Below are 22,088 nucleotides of genomic sequence, written 5' to 3'. Positions count from 1 at the left end.
TTATGGGGATGAAGCCAGTTGTTGAGAGACAAATAGGTATGTAATTTATTTTATTTCTATCCTAGGGCATTAATATATATATATATTACACATACTTGTAAGCATTACTTATGAGATTTTGTTCCTTTTCTTCTAGAAGCACTCGATGACAATGTGAGGGAATGGATTCATGCATCTTTTTGTGAGGTACAATCAAATGAGTCATCCTAGCCAATGACTCCATCCTCCAGTATTAGTTTGGGGTATGACACCAATCATTGAGGGGCAAATATGTGAGTAGTAGTACTTCACTTTCCTTCCTCTACTTAAGCAATAATAATAATTTTACTGCCCACACACTTTTATGCATTACATATGAGGATTTTTGTTTGTTTCTGTGGGCACATGATTATAATATTGTGAAGAGTCAGATGAATGTTGATTGACAGGCAGAGCTGGACAAAAGATTTAGCTGCATTATGGCAATCAATGATGATTCTGATTTGATGAGATTACAGTTGACTTAACCAGTCGCTGATAGAGTTGAGTGCAAAATCTACTACAAATTATTGTTATAGATGACTGCTTACATCGTTTTTTTACGCACACATATGATACTTATCACTATAGTTCCATTTTTTCTTTTCATATGTGATGGAAGTGTGCAGATTTGGACTTGCACCTGCAACAGTTCCATGACCTGACTCAACGATGACGCATTTCTTCGCCCTAGATCAGTCTATCAACGACGCATTCTCCACATCCGGAAACACTGCAGCCCAGCCCAGTAACATCATGGTATGGACTGACAACTAGCCAGCCGAAGTGGCCTAGCGGTTCTAGGCGCTTCAGTCTGGAACCGCGTAACCGCTACGGTCGCAGGTTCGAATCCTGCCTCGGGCATGGATGTGTGCGATGTTCTTAGGTTAGTTAGGTTTAATTAGTTCTAAGTTCTGGGCGACTGATGGCCTTAGAAGTTAAGTTGCATAGTGCTCAGAGCCATTTCAACCATTTGACTGACAACTCTAGCTCATTTGCCATGGCCTGAGTCATTGTATATGTGTTCTGGATCATCTCACAATCATTCTGGAACTTCATGGCGTCAGGCATCACCTCAACATCACCCTGGACCTAGCAGCGACAGACCACCTGCCCACTCTGCTACAGATCACCAGGTAAACGGCATAATCACATTGCACAACTCTGTGGTTACTGGCGCTTTTGGGGACAGGATCTCACAAGCTCGCATTGACAACACTAATAAGGGGTATCGAGGTCCTGGCACTTTCCTTAAGGCTTGTCACGTCGTTTTGGAAAGAGAGCTCTCCAGAATTGTCAATGACCTATGGTATCCCAGCCATTATCTACACTTGAGAGGTGGGATAATGGGGCTATCACCCCACTCTGCATTGTTGCCAAATTTATTCAAGATGGCGGCCATAGAGGTGGCAATGCTACTCTGACATCATGGTGGGCAAGTCAAACTTTGGCAGGAAAATAGGTGGAGACTGACTGACCTAGTTCACAACACCACCAGCAGAGCGTTCCCAGTCTGCTCTACTGTGGTTCAATTGCACCTCCCAAACCATGTTCCAGTGGCACTCTCTGTCGCCTATCGTAAATGTCATAAGATTGTGATCACTTGTTGTGGCATTGTCTTCTACCTTCCAATTTCTCACAATGCTGACAGCATTAGGTGTGGCAAGTGTCACATCGATGTTTGTGTCTTGTCCCCCTCCCGTTGTATAGGTGGGAGGTTAACCAGGCTTTTTAGCCACCACAAGTCTGCTATAGTTGTCCAATAGTTACTGTTGTCATTATGGAAATTATGTGTATGCGTTCATCTGGCCAGTTCTTCCTGCAATCGAAAGCAAGGCGCACGTTTGCTAAAACTAATTGTGTGTAAATATGGTCAATATCAAATTTTTTACATCTTCTTTAAAACACTTTTTTGACCACATCTCGCAGGGCTCAAAAGTCAGTGATGAGATTCATTGACTTGAGCCATATTCTGTCAACAGCCTCCATCACCGAGAAGAAGACTTTTCTACCATATTTGTGCCCTACCCGGAACACATGTCGCCACACAGTGGTCAGGGTAGTCGGTTGCTGCAGCCTTGCCAATTGCATGGCGTGTTCAATATTCAGTTATACTCTGACAGGATCCGCAGGTGGTATTCTGACAGGAATGAATTGTTGTATAGCTGGGCGCACACTGGTGCTTGTTATTGTGTTTTTCTGAATTGAGTACTGTTCCACTCTGTTCGTTTCGCTTTTCTGCATGGCCATGGGTCGGGCCACTACCACAGAGCGCCCTTGCTGTTCTAGGTCTTTAGTCGGCCTTTATCCCCGACTTTGGGAGGAGGGAGCTGCAGCCAGTGTGGGTAGCTCCGACTGTATTCCGATGTTGACCATTCCTATTTTTTGGGTGCCTGAAAGCGACCTCAAAAATTCTTTAAATTTGCTTGCCCTAATTGCGTCCCTCCTCCTTTTGCTCGGAGATTTTCTCTTTGGCATCCTGTTTCCACTTATATCCGCAACCATAATCAATTCTTGAAATTAGTCTCTGTTCAAGCATCCTATGTGTAGATCAGTTTCGACCAGTGACACCACATGAGCTTTTACCCCGCTTTTTGCATGGAATGTATACCACTGCTGCCTTGCAGTCGTTTCGTGTATGATTTTCCTCACCACCCTTGGAGCAAGCCGACCCCTGGCACAGTGCTTGAGAATGTGGTCGAGGTCCCCACAGTTATGGCAACGAGATACCACAAGATAATCCCTTACACCGACTGCGTGAAAACCTACGTACAGCTTGCCCATTTATATTACTTTCCTCCACATAGCTCCAGTGACCTCAGCAATGTAATGGACAACGTCATGTTCCCGAGGTCCCATCTTAAATCTCAGCTTAAAGCTCTTTCTGAACTCCTCGTACTCCATGTCTTCAAAGTTCTGTTTTTTTTATTGTTTCGTATTGTTCCTCATCATATAGAATAACAAGAGAATTTCGTATCTTTGGTGGTTCACATTTAACCACCTTACATAACTTTTGGTTATTCAGAAATTTTTCCTTGTCTTCCTCTGTTGCTACATCTACTATTACTACATTTTTTCCCTGGTTTGACCTTATTAGCCTTAATTTTGTCTTTTACTGGGTCTACAATTGTTGTGAAGATTTCTTGTATTTTTTTAATGTTTTGGCCAGGCAGGGGTCTAAGGAAGACCGCCATGTCTGGCTGTTTGGTAACTCTAGCAATTGTGTCCTTTGTGGTTTGCAGCTTGTTGGCGCTTGCGCGACCACGCCCGCCCAGGTCTTTGTCGGTAGCTTGCGTAATCTGTCATTTTCTTTTTCAAGTTCTACAACACGGCCTTTGAGTTTGGCATTGGCAATAGCCCATGCTGCCAATTCGTTTTTGATGGTCGCTAGAGCCGCTTGACTTATTTTACCATTTTTGATGTTCTGCTCCAGGAGCAGCGTAATTCTAGCATGCCTGCTAAGCACGTTCTCATCTCGCCACGTTCTCATCTGTCACCTGTCCCAGCTAATCCTGTGGAGAGGGATCAGACATCATAGATGCCCGTGAAGGCGCACTCATATCACTCGCTTCTATGTCAGCCATCATGTATTAACGAGTGAAAAAAGGTGGGAGCCCTTCTCTTGCCCTGGACCGACTCTTCTCGGGAGACAGATGCAGCTCACCCACCGGCCTCGACCCTAGGCCAAGGGCACTCCTGAGCTGCCGGGTTCAGCGTGCCGTCGCCAACATACTGGTCCCCCTCGGTGGCCTGGTCATCGATGATTTCACTCAACGCTCCTTGCTGAGTACACCCCACACTCTGGAGTAGTGGATGTACTTCTTGTCTTTGCCACCTACTAGCCCGAGCTTCCACCTCTCGGCCAGGGACCCACTCCAGGTGGTGGACCAGGGACCCAGTCGTTCAGCAGTCTGGACCCAGCTAACGTGGCCCAGGCGATGTCACCACCCCCTGAGTATGGCTTAACACACCCCATTTCCCATTTACCCACAGGCGCGGCGAAGCACCGTTGCCGACTCGCGCCGAGATTCTACACTGACAGTCAATGTTGCCGGCATGCAGAGCACCTGGTGTTCCGTGCTCTGCGCAGAGCGCAGAGAGGGAGAGAGGAGCAGCAGCCGCCCAGCGCAGAGGAGTCGCACCCCCCCCCCCTCCCTCCTGCCCTCTAGCAGCCCTCTCAACGCCCCCCCCCCCCCCTCAAGGGACAGATCTTCAGTCCTTGGACACAGCTGCACCTGCCACATACCCTTCACTTTTTCATCGGGTTGGGTCGCAGCTCTCCCTTCTGACACAAGGTAACATCCGGACGGGCCCGGGAAATGCCGAGCTTAACATCTGACATCAAATGAAATGAAAGCCGGCCAGTGTGGCCGTGCGGCTCTAGGCGCTTCAGTCTGGAGCCGCATGACCACTACGGTCGCAGGTTCGAATCCTGCCTCGGGCATGGATGTGTGTGATGTCCTTAGGTTAGTTAGGTTTAAATAGTTCTAAGTTCTAGGGGAGTGATGACCACAGATGTTAAGTCCCATAGTGCTCAGAGCCATTTGAACCAAGGGAAGTGCTTGTGTTTACACAATTTAGATGATGTTAAACAACTGAGGTATTTTTTTCCAATAGCAAAAGAAACTATGTAATTGCACTGTCACAGATCGCCCTGAATATATCTGCCCCGATCGTGTCTCGCCATTCACCAGAGTTGTGGCCGCTGGAAGGAGCCATGTGCTGGGTTGCTCCACGTCAGCCTGGGCCCAACATGCGTCTCCCACAGGGCTGTGCTAAGCATTTCCTCTCATGCAGGGGAATACGTCAGCCTTCCCCCTTCTCTCTTTTTTGTGATAAGCGTATATCCCTTGTCGTCGAACACGAACTGCTTCAGGAGTTATTAAGTCTGGTGTTTAAGCAATGTGCAGAATATTGTCACACACATGTCTTGAAGATGTAACAAAACTCTGCAAATGCTGCTGCTTCAGAAAATGTGCCACAGGAAATATTAATTTAACAATTCGCTTCACAAATTGAATATTATTACAAAGCTACAACTCGAAACACACTTGCACACAAACCACTGTGGCAGCCGTATTATAGTTGCGACCATCTCCAGAATCTGGAATTACATGACTATTTACTTTCTAAGCCATGTCAATGAGAAATGATTCGCCAATCGCGAATTAATTTACCGATACTGAAACCGATGTCAGCTGCAATATCCGATTTCACACGCCAGAACGACGATATTTGGAAGTCGAAATAAATATCCGTGCTACTCTAAATAGGACGCCCACCATTTTCCAAGTTTTAACTGCTTGTTTGAAGGCACTGCCAGAGGGAGCAAAATTTCTGATACCTACAGCTGGTGTGTAGTGTTCATCACTTTTCTGAAACGCTGAGTGGGCTTAGTTTACATTTTCTGGTGGTATAAAGGATGTTAAAACTCTTATTTTTTATTTTCCTCACTTCTCGAAGCACGCTGCTGCCTAAGCAAGGATGGGAAAATCAGAACAATTACATATCTAAAAGTTCATGACACATTTCGAATCCCACAACAAATCTTGAAAAAAAAAATACAAACTTAATTCGAAGCACTGTCCTACAGACGAGAAAAATGGCTGGAATCTTTGGTGAATTTTCGATGTCCTGCAACTGCTGGTCTGGAGATGCTCTAAAGCCACAATGGTGGGTGTGCGGCAGCATCCCATCTGTGCGAACCAGAGGAGGCTGATCTGCTTGGACTTGTCTCTGGACACTCAAACAAAGTAGACATCACGTTATTATCAGACGTCACGGACCTTTCCATAGATACCTTGCCCCTGTCTAGTTCGAATCAGTTTGTAGAGGCTCCTACGCCCTGCAAAAAGGATGCCTTGTGACTCTCTGATGTCATGGAACTTCCTGTGAATGGAGCATTCTGATTGGTTCTTACTGAATTTACCCACCAAATTTTTGCTGCCGGTATGAGAGCACTGTCCACCACTTTCTGCAGGCACAAAAATTACTAGAATTACAGCAGACAACTATGCCGTATAGATTGAAAAACGTACAGCAGTCATATTGCACCGACAGTTAAACCCTGCAGAAGTGCTCTACAGATCACGAAATACGGAAACTACCGCCAAAGACACTTACTCAATTACACTGCTCTGCTACTGTCGAGAAAAGCTTGGATTTTTCGATGTGGAACCGATCCATCGCCAGCTATATCAACACAAACGTTTGTACCACCGTACCATGTTGATGTAGTAAGCACAATTCGTATCCTGCTCCATACAAAATCATCACTTCTGCATCCTGCATAAAGCTATCGACCACTAGACGCTCGTACATATATCACAAAGAGAGACAGATTCCCCGCCCCCCTCCCCCCCCCCCCCCCCAAAAAAACCATAAGCACGTGCACTATATATACTCACAGCACTAGATACTTCCTGTGAGGTCGTTTGGTCATCCACCGCTGTCAGTGGTCACGAGACAACTGCCCCCACACATGCTGGCCTAATACATTATCAGAGTGCCCCCCGTGGACAGCTGTCACTCTCCGAACTGGTGAGCAAAGGTTGGCTTGGTTCCCTCGGCACTAAGGCGTCTGCTAACAGTATTGTTTCCGATGTGGACTGCTTCTTACCGTGGTTCTCCAACGACTTGCGTTCATTTCTAGACTCTGGGATTACAATAACATTTACTTTCTGAGCAATGTCGATGAGAAATGTTTCGTCAATCGCAAATTAATTTACCATTCTCGAAACCGATATCAGCTGCAACATCCTATATTACACGTCAAAAAACGACATAATTATGTCATTTTTATGCTGAAATCGACGAGTAGCGTATGAAAATGTCCGGAATACCTTGTATTTTCACATGGTTTTCCAGAACATCATATCATTTACGGCGATATTTCTCGGTATCAACCACTTAGGAGCGTGCTCAAATCGCTTGCATAGTGTGATTCCGAAGATAAAGAGTGGAAATTATACATCTAGAAACCCGAAACTTCACCGAAGTCATTATGTGGGATGTGCGGAAAACCACTGAGTAACTAGTAACTTATCTTGTCTGCAAAGATCTTTACGTGAAAACTCGAAAATAGAGGAAACTTGTAGTTCCACTCATATTTTTAAAAAAAAATACCGATGTCAATTATATAACAGATTCCATATCATCCTTCCACTTTACAAAGTCAACCAAGGTTTTAATACTTATAATCGTATGTGTATCTCATGTCTAGACAACCACATAACGTCTCTTCCACCTGTTTTTCAGCATTTAGATGCAGACAACACATTACAATCGATGTTCTCTTAACCATATAAAGACAGGAAATATGTAGAATGGTAGTACAAGCAGTGAACTGGCCAATTTATGTGGAAGGGAATAATCATCCTGCGAAAGCGCTTGCTCATATTGAAACTTTTCAAATTTCCACGGAGAATACTCGCAACACACGCGATCACAAAGGCTGCCCAACACATATTGAGTATTAATTCGCTATTCACCCACCTCTGGTGCGACACGGTTAGGTCAGCTGAATCGCTGTGCCCCGCCTGTCCAGTTCGCACAGCTCAGCAATGGCTCCCACCGTAAGCCGGAAATATCTATTCGTTAGCGTCACCGGCTACCTCAGCACGCACACGAACGCTAGGCAGAATCGTCCTAGAAAACCAGCCAGATATTTATCAGTGTAATTACAATTAAATATTACTATCATAGTGCCAAGATGGCGACGTTCGGAAATGAGCGAAGTATCGGAAATACCTCTTCCTGACGACTGTGGCTCTGGATATATCCCAACATTACGACGCGAAGAAAGCCATTTTCTTTGCACATGTCGGAACTGTCGTGGATTGGCAGGAGAGCCAACCCAGGAATACTAGAGGAAGCCGAAAGGAACGCGTTTTAGCTCACGAAGGCTGGCGTGAGGTCACGAACAGGACAGGGAAATTAGACTTTAGAAAAACGGACGTAGCTGGTGGAATACTTAACTTTAATCCACTAATGGTGAACGTCGGTCCGACGGTACATGCATCACAAGATCAATAGCAACTGATAATGGCGCCTTGCTAGGTCGTAGCAAATGACGTAGCTGAAGGCTATGCTAACTATCGTCTCGGCAAGTGAGAGCGTATTTTGTCAGTGAACCATCGCTAGCAAAGTCGGTTGTACAACTGGGGCGAGTGCTAGGAAGTCTCTCTAGACCTGCCGTGTGGCGGCGCTCGGTCTGCAATCACTGATAGTGGCGACACGCGGGTCTGACGTATACTAACGGACCGCGGCCGATTTAAAGGCTACCACCTAGCAAGTGTGGTGTCTGGCGGTGACACCAAAGGAACACTGACTACAGTAATTTTACACCTCAGCACAAACTATGAACCTGGTGATCACAGCTGATCTGTCACACTTGCCCTACTAAGTATAATACTTCGCCAATAACTGAATGCTGGTGACAGGAAACACTGAGCGAAAATCTGCGATGGATGGGCATTTTAATTTGTGAAAGCTTGAAATCATCACTCCTAAACGCAACTTAATTTTTGCACTGATGGTTTTATCTTCTTGAGGAAGTGTCTTTGGCGGTAGTTTCCGTATTTCATGACCTGTACAGCACTTCTGCAGGGTTTAACTGTCAGTGTAATATGATTGTTGTATGTTTTTTGATCTGTTCGAAATAGTTTTCCGCTCAAAACAAGAATGTTATCAGCCTGATGAAAGACGAGGCAAATGGTATACAGACTGAGGAGTTTGTGGAGCTCAGCTCGAAAATGTATGCATACCGTTTAGATGCAAGTGCCACGCAAAGACAGACTAAGGGTATGCATCGTTCTGCTCCAAAGGTTGTCATGATAAGGGGTTACAAGAGGTGTCTCCTCGTGGGCATTGGTACCATTCTGCTTATGGTGTGCTGCAGTATCTTCCTATCGTGAGGCCATGAGGTACATACTACACTGAAATTAAAAGTTGGGCTGTCACATCATCGTGACAAAGAGTTCATCTGTGGAGACAGGATTGCTATCTTACCGTAGATTTACTATTCACTTGAGTAACTGAGTGTGTGGATGGTGATTTACTTGTAAATAGTGGATGTGCCTACAAGTGCATGCAGAATAAATGGCTGAACTATTTGTCATAAGTGTGTGTGAGAGTAGTCTGCCTGATTGCACACTATGTGTGCTTGCAAATTGTATATATTGATTGTATCATCTATATGACTGCATACTATGTGTTCATCTATGTGTACTCGTGTGTGTGTGTGTGTGTGTGTGTGTGTGTGTGTGTGTGTGTGTGTGGTGTGTGTGTGTGTGTGTGTGTGTGTGTGTGGTGGTCCATTGATAGTGACCGGGCCAAATATCTCACTAAATAAGCATAAAACGAAAAAAGTACAAAGAACGAAACTTGTCTAGCTTGAAGGAGGAAACCAGATGGCGCTATGGTTAGCCCACTAGATGGCGCTGCCATATGTCAAACGGATATCAACTGCGTTTTTTTAAAAATAGGAACCCCCACTTTTTATTACATATTCGTGTAGTACGTAAAGAAATATGAATGTTTTAGTTGGACCACTTTTTTCGGTTCATGATAGATGGCGCTGTAATAGTCACAAACGTATAGGTACGTGGTATCACGTAACATTCCGCCACTGCGGACGGTATTTGCTTCGTGATACACTACCCATGTTAAAATGGACCGTTTACCAATTGCGGAAAACATCGATATCGTGTTGATGTATGGCTATTGTGATCAAAATGCCCAACGGGCGTGTGCTATGTATGCTGCTCGATATCCTGGACGACATCATCCAAGTGTCTGGACCGTTCGCCGGATAGTTACGTTATTTAAGGAAACAGGAAGTGTTCAGCCACATGTGAAACGTCAACCACGACCTGCAACAAATGATGATGCCCATGTAGGAGTTTTAGCTGCTGTCGCGGCTGATCCGCACATCAGTAGCAGACAAATTGCGCGAGAATCGGGAATGTCAAAAATGTCGGTGTTGAGAATGCTACAACATCGACTGCACCAGTACCACATTTCTATGCACCAGGAATGCATGGCGTGTACAGTTCTGCATCTGGGCACAAGAGAAATTACGGGACGATGACAGATTTTTTGCACCCGATTTATTTAGCGACGAAGCGTCATTCACCAACAGCGGTAACGTAAACCGGCATAATATGCACTACTTGGCAACGGAAAATCCACTACGGCTGCGACAAGTGGAACATCAGCGACCTTGGCGGGTTAATGTATAGTGCGGCATTATGGGAGGAAGGATAATTGGCCCCCGTTTTATCGATGGCAATCTAAATGGTGCACTGTACGCTGATTTCCTACGTAATGTTCTATTGATGTTACTACAAGATGTTTCAATGCATGACACAATGGCGATGTACTTACAACATGATGGATGTCCGGCACATAGCTCGCGTGCGGTTGAAACGGTGTTGAATAGCATATTTCATGACAGGTGGATTGGTCGTCGAAGCACCATACCATGGCCCGCACGTTCACTGGATCTGATGTCCCCGGGTTTCTTTCTGGGGGGATATTTGCTATCGTGATCCGCCGACAACGCCTGACAACATGCGTCAGCGCATTGTCAATGCATGTGCGAACCTTACGGAAGGCGAATTACTCGCTGTTGAGAGGAATGTCGTTGCACGTATTGCCAAATGCATTGAGGTTGACGGATATCATTTTGAGCATTTATTGCATTAATGTGGTATTTACGGTAATTACGCTGTAACAGCATGCGTTCTCAGAAATGATAAATTCACAAAGGTACATTTACCCCATTGGAACAGCCGACATAAAATGTTCAAACGTACCTATGTTCTGTATTTTAATTTTAAAAACCTACCTGTTACCAACTGTTCATCTAAAATTGTGAGCCATATGTTTGTGACTATTACAGCGCCATCTATCACAAACCGAAAAAAGTGGTCCAACTAAAACATTCGTGTTTCTTTACGTACTACACGAATATGTAATAAAAAATGGGGGTTCCTATTTCAAAAAACGCAGTTGATACCCGTTTGACCTATGGCAGCGCCATCTGGTTTCCCCCTTCAAACTAGACAAGTTTCATTCTTTGTAGTTTTTTCGTTTGACGTTTATTTTGTGAGATATTTGGCCCAGTCACGATCAATGGACCACCCTATATCTTTGTGTGCATGTGAATCATTGGAAAAAATATTCATTGTTAAATAGCTTTGCAACTTTTTACGAATAACGATTAAAACGAACTGTAAACAGTTATTCATAAACAACGCAATCTTTGAAAAAGTAAATTGTTAATAATAAACCATAAGTTATTCTGTTGTATCACTGATATTATATACAAAAGAAACTCACCTTTTGATTGGAGAGTACAATTGAGCTACTCAGTGAAAACATTTTGCTACCTAATTCAGAACTTAATTTGTTTTTAACAAACCTGATCCCCTCACTATGATTCACAGATCTCGAATGAAGAGGCATATGCAATTGCTTTAGTAATAAAAGCAGGGGGGCAAATTTGAATCTATTTGGGGCAGGAGGAGGAGATGGGATTAACTTCGACTTTATCACACACAAGTGAATGGGCACGGTTCCTGGAAGTCTTATCAGTAGACTGAACCAGCAATAATTGGTTTGGTCCACATATGGGCAGTGGCTTAGGTGTGTGGGCAGGCCTGGGTGGGAAGAGAGGGAGGAGAGCGTGATCTTGAATGTACCACATATAAGTGCAAGGGCAGTCCTGGGGGCAGGGGGGTGGAGCTGACTTTGAATGTAACTCGCCCAGTTGCCTCAAATGTAACATGATACCCTCCTCTCAACGTCAAGCATAAACTGATACCCCTTATCGGTGGGTTAAACCAGTTGTAACATGTAATAACTTGAATGAGATTTTCACTCTGCAGCGGAGTGTGTGCTGATATGAAACTTCCTGGCAGATTAAAACTGTGTGCCAGACCGAGACCCGAGTTCGAGTCTTGGTCCAGCACACAGTTTTAATCTCCCAGGAAGTTTCATGTAATAACTTGTTTGGTCCTCATACTGCTACTGCTCCACTGCTCTAATGGTTCAAGTACCTTCAATATTGTATCAAGTGCGTCGCACATAAGGGTGTCCACTGAGTGGCGGGTCAGTACGGTTATGCATCTAGTTCCATTACTCTGCCAGAGTACTGGCTATATGTCATAAGCAAATTGTATTTTCAAAACCGGTATGGGAAGTATATGCTGTAGACAACTGTAATTTTAATCCAGTATTCGTTAATGGCAGGTTGGGGTACCACACAGCAGTACTCTACTAAAAAAGGGGACTGACAACTGTACGTAACGCAATTTTATGATAGTCTACTGACACGTGTATTGCTATTGATGGTCACTGTTGACACAGACTGGAAGCATACACCATAAATCTTACATTAATACTGGCGAGTCAAACTATTTTTTCTCAGTCCTGGATTCTGTTGAAATGATGTACCACACATCAAAATTCTATATTTAAACGAATTATACCTAAATGAGCCAATGTCTTGAGCAGACTTAAACCATTCCTCATTAAAGATTTCCATTGTAGGGTATATATGTGAGATTAAGCAGTTTTATCCACTGGGAGCAATGCTTTGTGTGCCTACAGTTTCTTTTAATTATATACCTATAATCCAGGGTTTGGAGGCGACATGGCCCAGGCGACAGATGACAGGTGACATGGGTATGTATATTAAACCTGGAGAAACATATTTTCCTCAATCCAAAACAGTCTTCTCTATAATACAGTCAAATATATGTATGCAACGTTCGTTCGTCATGGGGAATGACTTTAGGCAAGGTAACTAAAGCTTACTTCACATTACAAAGTAGAACCACTGCCAGATAACTACACATCATATTTTTATACGTAGAAATATAGGAATAGACAGATACATAGCGTTACTATGGATAGTTTCGGTGCTTATGGAGTTGCTAATGTAGCTGTGCTAGATGGCTCAAGTATGGATGATAGCCAGAAGCAATTTGTCTGTACGCATCTCTCAATGGGGAAATCCTGGAAATTAGAGGTAATTTGTAGGGTTACTAACAATCACTCTTTAACTTTGTTGCTGAGCTTTTTTTAAACCTGTGGAGTAATATTATGCATAACAAGCGTTTGTTTTAGTGTAGTGGTAAACTACGCGGAAATCGACTCATCAGCCAAATTACAGAGATGGGATACTTGCCATGTTTCTGATAGAACCAAAACTGGGTAAAATGATTAGTGTAGGAAACATGTTAATTATCTGCAATTATGCTTTCACAACTACGAGTGGCCAAAGCTCCAACTTCTCAGACAGACAATCGTCATCAAGAAAAATTCCTTTACTGGTGGCAGGCATTTGGTGTTATTGCTGTGCTAAAGGCTATTCAGGCATAACATGATGAATAGACAAATGGTGGAGACAAGATAATATTAAGCGTAGATTTATATGTACAGTGTTTGATCCTACACTCACAAAGAAAACGTTAATAGAGTTGAAATAAGTGACAAAACAAATACTAAGACTGAGTAACATGCAGACGAAACCGGAGCACCTTCCAATCTACAGGGTGATACAAAAAGTTACGGCCAAACTTTCAGGAAACATTCCTCACACACAAATAAAGAAAAGATGTTATGTGGACATGTGTCCGGAAACACTTAATTTCCATGTTAGAGGACATTTTAGTTTCGTCAGTATATACTGTACTTCCTCGATTCCCCGCCAGTTGGCCCAATTGAAGGAAGGTAATGTTGACTTCGGTGCTGCTAGAACATGTGCCTTTACAAGTACGACACAACATGTGGTTCATGCACGATGGAGCTCCTGCACATTTCAGTCGAAGTGTTCGTACGCTTCTCAACAACAGATTCGGTGACCGATGGATTGGTAGAGGCGGACCAATTCCATGGCCTTCACGTTCTCCTGACCTCAACCCTCTTGACTTTCATTTATGGGGGCATTTGAAAGCTCTTGTCTACGCAACCCTGGTACCAAATGTAGAGCCTCTTCGTGCTCGTATTGTGGACGGCTGTGATACAATACGCCATTCTCCAGGTCTGCATCAGCGCATCACGGATTCCATGCGACGGATGGTGGATGCATGTATCCTCGCTAACGGAGGACATTTTGAACATATCCTGTAACAAAGTGTTTGAAGTCACGCTGGTACGTTTTGTTGCTGTGTGTTTCCATTCCATGATTAATGTGATTTGAAGAGAAGTAATAAAATGAGCTCTAAAATGGAAAGTAAGCGTTTCCGGACACATGTCCACATAACATATTTTCTTTCTTTGTGTGTGAGGAATGTTCCTGAAAGTTTGGCCGTACCTTTTTGTAACACCCTGTATACCCTAGACGAAAATGAAGTTGACAAAGATCAAGCGTGCGCAACATACAATAATTTACCAATCTAAAGTGTAAATATTCTCAATAGGGGATGTGAAGGATTTCGTGATTCACATCATATGGCAGAAAAATCCATATGGAGGGAAAAGTTGAAGAAGTTTAAGGACAGGATGGAGACAGAGTTCACATGTAGGATAGAAACATTTTTACTATAAAACCAGTACTAAGAATATGGAAAAATCTTCTGAAAGATTACATGACAGCAAATCTGAGAAAACAAGGAAGGCCTATACATCTCTAAATATCAATATATTAATGTATATAGCTGTTTCAGCATTCTAACTCCATACTCGGCGAGGATACTAAAGACTGCATAGGAGTACCGCAGTATAAACATGGGTTACAGGCAGATGCTTGCAACTATATCTCGAGTCTTACAATCCACCATGTAAGTATTATTAATTGATCACGTAATGAAGTCATTTCAGATCATGACTCCCAAAATTGGAACATTACCTGTAAATTATCGTTAGGTGATTGGTGGGTTCATGATGTCAACTTAAACAAACCGAGACATCCGAAGGCCGGAACAGACGTGCAGTCTAACAGCACAAAACATTGTAAATGTAATTTGTTGACAGCCTTCTCCTCTCGGAAACATGAGACACAGACGTAAGAGCTATTGAACATCGATTATAGAGAAAGCCTGCGATACAGTCGGCCATCAGTACCTAAGTTGAGTGCTGCTGCATTTTCATGTTTCCACCCACAAGCAACATGCTTTGTATTTATCAGATTTAGCTTCAAGGGTAATAACCTTGTGTGCCTTTGGAAAGGTGAGCAGGGATCGAAAAAATTGTAAATACCAGTAGAAGGATGCGATCATTCGCCAGTATGCTTGAAGAAGGTACTACCAGGAAAATATTTGTTGTTAAATAACGCATTGCGAACATTTTTAATATAGGACATCGGTGTATTTGCATAAGCTGAAAGCATATCAGCAAAAATTTAGCAGGAAAGCATTAGAAACTATTTACAGGCAATATGAAAAAAAACAATGGTTATACCATATGTTCTTTTGAAGCGCAGTGTGGCAGGAGGAGGAAAACAATTGATCCGTTGTCAGGGCCGGCGCAAGGCACGTGCGAAACGTGCGGCCGCTCGAGGCAGCACTTTCCGAGAGGTGGCAAATCTGCCGCCCCCTTTTTTTGCGCCCCCTTTCTTTCTTTCTTTTTTTTATTTTTTTACATTTACAAACTCAATATTCATGCCCAGGATCGGCTTCGGGAACTGTGGCATGGCGCCTCGACTACCTGCCGGCCGCCCTGTTGAACAAGGGGAGGGAGGAGGACTAATTTCTTCCTCGCCACTGTGGCATCACCGTCGTGCTTACGCCGGAGGAACAGAGAGGGGGAAGCAGTCTGCCGGCCGGAGTGGCCGAGCGGTTCTAGGCGCTACAATCTGGATACGCGCGACCGCAACGGTCGCAGATTCGAATCCTGCCTCGGGCATGGATGTGTGTGACGTCCTTAGGTTAGTTAGGTTTAAGTAGTTCTAAGTTCTAGGGGACTGATGACCTTAGAAGTTAAGTCCCATAGTGCTCAGAGCCATTTGAACCAAGTTACGAGCCATGCGTTTATTCACAACTACTTTTGCAGAAGACGAAATCTAATTGGGAAATTCGAATGCAGTGTTCGATACTGCGGTTACATGTTAAGCCTGAAGCAATTTTGCTAAGCCCTTCAATGGCAGTTTCCAAGTGTTTTATTCTTCCCGCATTATGGAAAAAAATGGTTGAACATTACTACAGTCAAACATGTCCAATACAAGGAATAGAGACATTGCTAATAAGCCTGGCGTAAGTTTGGTTTCTATGTATTTTTGAAATTTTTTGCTGTCCATTTCTGGGACGTTTTGGTTTTTGAGCCATGAAACACCTGTCTCCGTCTGCATCAACAGCAATTAAACTCTGTCAAGCACTTTTGTTTGACAATATTACTCGCACACTATCACTCTGCCAACATTTATTTACTGTATAATGCGTGTGAATCCATGTTTCATCTTAGTAAACTACTGGTGGCTTTGATTCTGATGAAAAGTATGGTGTTTCAGCAACAATGCCCTCTCGTCCGCACAAAACAAAACGTTAATTTTGACACCTTCTAAAAAGAAAATCCGTAGACAGAACACTGCTTCTAAGGGTTTCCTTGCTAGCTTTGAAGCTGACTCCTGTTTGACAAAAGTTGTGCATTTTTCGCAAAGTTCGTATTTTTTCTGTTGTTCGTAACGCTATAGAAACTGCTGCCTGATAGTACATTTATCTGTATCATCGGCCACATACTCATTGCGAGCTTCTTGCTTCTTCGTCTTGGGCGCTAGTTTAACTGTAGCCTTGCTGTACCTCGTCACATGACCTAGTTCTTGGCACTGCCGCGTCAGCACTTCGCCTTTCCAGGCAATAGGTATTGTTGCGTTCTCTAATACGAAAACTACAGAATTCGTTTCGGTAGTTGGCCGAGGGAGTCAAGATTGGTCAGAAGCACTTTCACTGCGTTTCGTAGGAACAGAAGAATTGGTGCGTCCGAATTTCTTGCAACTTGGGATGTAATAGGTAAGTACTTTTCATATAACGTATAATTAGTATTGCGCATGCACATTACTAATAAGTTAGAATTTTTCTCCTTCAAGATTGCAGAATAGGAAAACTTATTTTTCTTATGATCTGTTACTTCAAAAATTGGCAATCGGCAAATAAGCACGCGTCGTCCCAATAGCTAGAATGAAAATAAAGCGAAGAAAAGTGAAGTGATACGGCGATGACTAATTTGTTACCTCGAAAGAAGTGACACATGGAAATTGCGACAGATGTCGAGTGTCAGTTCTTTGAAATGAACAGCCGCAGTGCAGTGAGTTAATATATTTTGACTAGCATTAGTACCCGTCGATGCCCGGGTGTGTATTTATTGCATTATGATGTTACTCCATCTCCTTATTCTTCCTCTCTCCATTGTCTTCCGCCCCACTGTTTGACCGTTTCACCTGCGTCTGTGGTGAAATTCGGTCTGAAATTCAGTTTCACGCGGCTCAATTCTTATGACTTCATCTCCTGAACAGTGTATGCTACAGTAATATAATTTTCCGTTTACGTGCAGTGGAACATCAGGAAATTGTCTGTGAAGTGAATTGCAAATAAAGTTAGTACCCTGACATCAACAGTTAGTTTCGCGTAATCGTTCATTACAGGCTGGATCGAAACATGTCCGACGGTAGAAAAAGACTGTCTGGCAGTGAATATAGGAAAAGACGGGCGCTGAAGGAAGATGACTATAAGAAGCAAAAGGATGCAATACAACTATATTTCAAACCAAAGAGAGAACGACCTAGCAGCGGCGAGGGTGGAAAAATAGATCCTGAAAATACAGAAACTAGTGGAGCTACTGCAGCTACATCTTTATCTTCAGGACATGGCCAGAAAGTTGACCAACACAGTACTGTGACCACCGCATACAGTAGCACAGTAGCAATGCTGACGGTGGACCACCCACGACTTGTTGAACAGACCTCGTCTGGACTCAAGACCTGCTTTGTGACGAAAGCTCCGAGACTGAAACATCAGGCAGAACTGAAATTAGGCGACCCGATTCGGAAAATACCGGAGGAACATCAGCCGAGGAACTCACCCCCGGAGAAGGGATTGAAGGCGAACCTAAACTGGAAGACACAATTGACTCAGATCCCGGAAGATGGCCGGAAACTATTACCGATTGCATTCGAGCGACTTTGGTCATGCGAGATCTTCCCGAGCGCATTAAGGAAGCTGAAGAATGTCCTAAAAACGCGGACAACCGGCGTTTCAGCCCTATGCACTACAGCTATTATTTGAAGAATTTAGAAGAAGCAGATAAACATTGGTTGGTGTATTCAAAGAGCGAGGATGCTGTGTTCTGCTTTTGTTGCAAACTTTTTTCGTCATCTATAGCAAAAATTGCAAAGAACGGTATAAGCGACTGACGGCACCTTGCTTCATATCTCGAATGTCACGGGAAGTATACCGAGCATTTCAATTCACATTAAAAGTGGATCGTGCTTTTTTTTTTTTTTTTTTTTCGAGGGACTGAAAAAGTCACGAACTGTCAACGCCCATCATCACCATCATCAAAGGCTTCTGAATACTGAAAGCGAACATTGGGAAAATGTTCTTGAGCGCTTAATAGCAATAATTCATTTCCTGTGTCGGCAATGTCTGCCTTTGAGAGGAAGTACAGATACACTCTTTCAGCCTGACAACGGAAACTTCTTGAAACTCGTTGAATTATTCGGAAAATTCAACACTGTGATGATGGAGCACCTGCACAGAACAAAGCGAGGTGAAAACAAGGATCATCATTATCTTGGAAAAGAAACACAGAATCAACTAATTCATCTTATTGGATAATCTATAACCAACAACATTCTATTAATGATTAAATCTGCAATGTATTACAGTATAATTCTGAACTGCACACCACAAATTTCAAAAGTTGAGCAGATGACAGTTGTGGTACGTTTCATCCAGGCGACAAGACTCGACGGAGTACACGATGTCCGAATTCGGGAGCATTTTCTGGGATTTCTTCCAGTGCCCGATTCTTCAAGCTCCACTTTGACGCAGGTCGTACTCAAGTTCTTCGAAGATAAAAATAATCCTATTGTGTAATATGAGAGGGCAAGGATATGACAATGGTGCAAACATGAAAGAAAAGAAGTCTGGTCTCCAGAAAAGAATTTCAGATATGAACAAGAGAGCATTTTATGTACCATGCAGCAGTCACTCATTGAATCTTGTTGTAAGCGATGCCGCTAGTCTTCTAAATATGCTGTTTCCATGTTTTCAACAGTGAAAAACTTATATGACTTCTTCTCGTCCCCCGTTCGACGTTGGGATGTCTTGAAGAAGTATCTGCGTAACCTGTCGCTGAAGCCACTGAGCGATACTAGGTGGGAAAGTCGCATCGATGCACTTCCTCCCCTGAGGTTTCAAATTGGAGGCGTTTATGATGCACTGGTTCAGATATCAGAAGAATTCGATGGTATGACCGCTCACGAAGCAACGTCACTTCTCTGGTGATCTGGTATGACGTTCTGCTTCACATCAGACCACTAACATAAATGTTTCTGAGGCTGTGGAAATGCTTGAAAAAACGAAAGCATATTTTGAGACTTGCAGAACAGAAGAAAAGTTCGTGTCTTTCTTGACGAATTCCAAAGAGTTGGCTAGAGAATTAGAGCTAGAAGATCTAACATTACCCGGCGATGAAGTAAGAAGCCAATACACTTTACCTGTGAAGGAAGGGATGGGACAATATATGACCCAACAAAACGTTACAAGATTGAATTCTACTGTCATCTTTTAGATATAGTAACCACATCTTTGGATGAAGGATTCAATCAACTGAAATCTCATTGTGATTATTTTAATTTTCTCTACGAGATCGGCGAGCTGAAGAACGCACCTCCTGACAGCCTGGACACAAAGTGTAGAAACCTCGCAGCGATTTTGCAGGATCATGAGTCAAGCAACATTGATGCACTGGAGTTGAGGAAAGAACTAGAAGTGCTTTCAGCATTATTGAAACCCGGAATAGGTCCAAAAGAGACTCTGAAGTTTATAGGAAGACATAATTTTTGCCCTAATGTTAACATTGCTCTGAGAATTCACCTAACACTTCCAGTGACAGTTGCGAGTGGAGAGAGGAGTTTCTCAAAACTGAAATTGATAAAGACATACCTTCGATCAACGATGAGCCAAACTCGTTTGAATGATCTTGCAACAATATCGATTGAGCACGAATTTGCAGACGACTTAAATTACACAGATCGTGCGAAAGAGTTTGCACAAGCAAAAGCCAGGAAGGTTCGATTTGTCTAGTATTTTCTTTTTAATTTTTATATTGTTAGCAGTGTCTTGGTTATTTACTGTGTTGTTTCTTATTTTGTTCAACATTAAATAATTATTGTAAATATTATAGTTCAAACCAAATTACCGTTAAATTGTAAATATATTTCGTTTTCCGTTGAATACATTATCTGTTCACAACCACTGGAAAATGTTTATTTACATTAACTGTAAGTTCATGCCGCGCGGGATTAGCCAACAGGTCTGGGCGCTGCAGTCATGGACTGTGCGGCTGGTCCCGGCAGAGGTTCGAGTCCTCCTTCGGGCATGGGTGTGTATGTTTGTCCTTAGGATAATTTAGGTTAAGTAGTGAGTAAGCTTAGAGACTGATGACCTTAGCAGTTAAGTCCCATAGCATTTCACACACATTTGAACATTTTCGTAAATTCACAAGGCTTATTAAAATTAGCTAGATTTCTTCAATCAGGTTTGACTCCATTTTTGAGCTGGTGCCCAGCGACTGTTTTGTACAAATCTGTAGCGCATGTCACCAATCAGTCGCAATTTTTGTTTTTATTTTCCAGATGTACATAGATTTCGGGCACAGTGTGGCTGTTCTCAGTGCTTTCAGTTATGTTCACATCTATACCGTCATGCTGAACGTAACTGTCAACATGACGTTTTAGATGCGAGCACATATTAAAAGCTTTGAGACTGGTCACTCAGTGGCCGAAACCTAGGTAGATCTGAAAAGTAAAAACAAAAATTTCGATTGATTGCTGACATTTCCTACAGATTTGTTTAAATAAAATTCAACAAACGTTTCGTAAAAAAAAGCGGGGGGGGGGGGGGGGGGGAGGGGGGCGGCAATTTAGCAGCTGGCACGGGGCGGCACTTGGGCATGCGCCGGCCCTGTCCAATATCAGTAAAGCATGTGGCAGCAGCATGGTAGGAGGAATCGAAGAGTGATGTGCATACATGGATTGCAAGGGGATTTGCTTGAACTTCGGACAAGCATATGAGCGCGCTGCATAAAATTCTATGGAGGATCCTGCATTGCTATCCACACAAAATTACTCACGTTGAGGACTTGCTTCAAGCTGATCTGCTAGTAAGACAAACGTTTACTCAATAATTTCTTGCTCACATGGAAGTGGACGTTGCATGGCCATAGAACATTCTGTGGACAGACGAAGTCCATTTCCATCGCCAAGGACACGTCAGTACACACAGTTGCAGTATATGGACAATGGAACATCTGCTCACTTATCAGCTGCCACTGCTTTATTCTTCGCAGGTAACTGTGTGGTGTGAGTTGATGGAATATTTTTTCGAGGAGATGGGTGCTATGAGTCCTGTTATCTCTATCGTCAGTGGTAAATGCTATGGTAGTCTCTTGTGCACCAAGGTCATTACGCCCCTTCAACAGCATGGATGTTGTTGTTGTTGTGGTCTTCAGTCCTGAGACTGGTTTGATGCAGCTCTCCATGCTAATCTATCCTGTGCAAGCTTCTTCATCTCCCAGTACCTACTGCAACCTACATCCATCTGAATCTGCTTAGTGTATTCATCTCTTGGTCTCCCTCTACGATTTTTACCCTCCACACTGCCCTCCAATGCTAAATTTGTGATCCCTTGATGCCTCAGGACATGTCCTACCAACCGGTCCCTTCTTCTAGTCAAGTTGTGCCACAAACTTCTCTTCTCCCCAATCCTATTCAATACCTCCTCATTAGTTACGAGATCTACCCACCTAATCTTCAGCATTCTTCTGTAGCACCACATTTTGAAAGCTTATATTCTCTTCTTGTCCAAATTGTTTATCGTCCGTGTTTCACTTCCATACATGGCTAC

Source organism: Schistocerca piceifrons, chromosome 2 (assembly GCF_021461385.2).
Source record: "Schistocerca piceifrons isolate TAMUIC-IGC-003096 chromosome 2, iqSchPice1.1, whole genome shotgun sequence".
NCBI lineage: Eukaryota > Metazoa > Arthropoda > Insecta > Orthoptera > Acrididae > Schistocerca > Schistocerca piceifrons.
The sequence above is the reverse complement of the archived record's forward strand: the minus strand, read 5'-3'. Positions refer to the sequence as shown.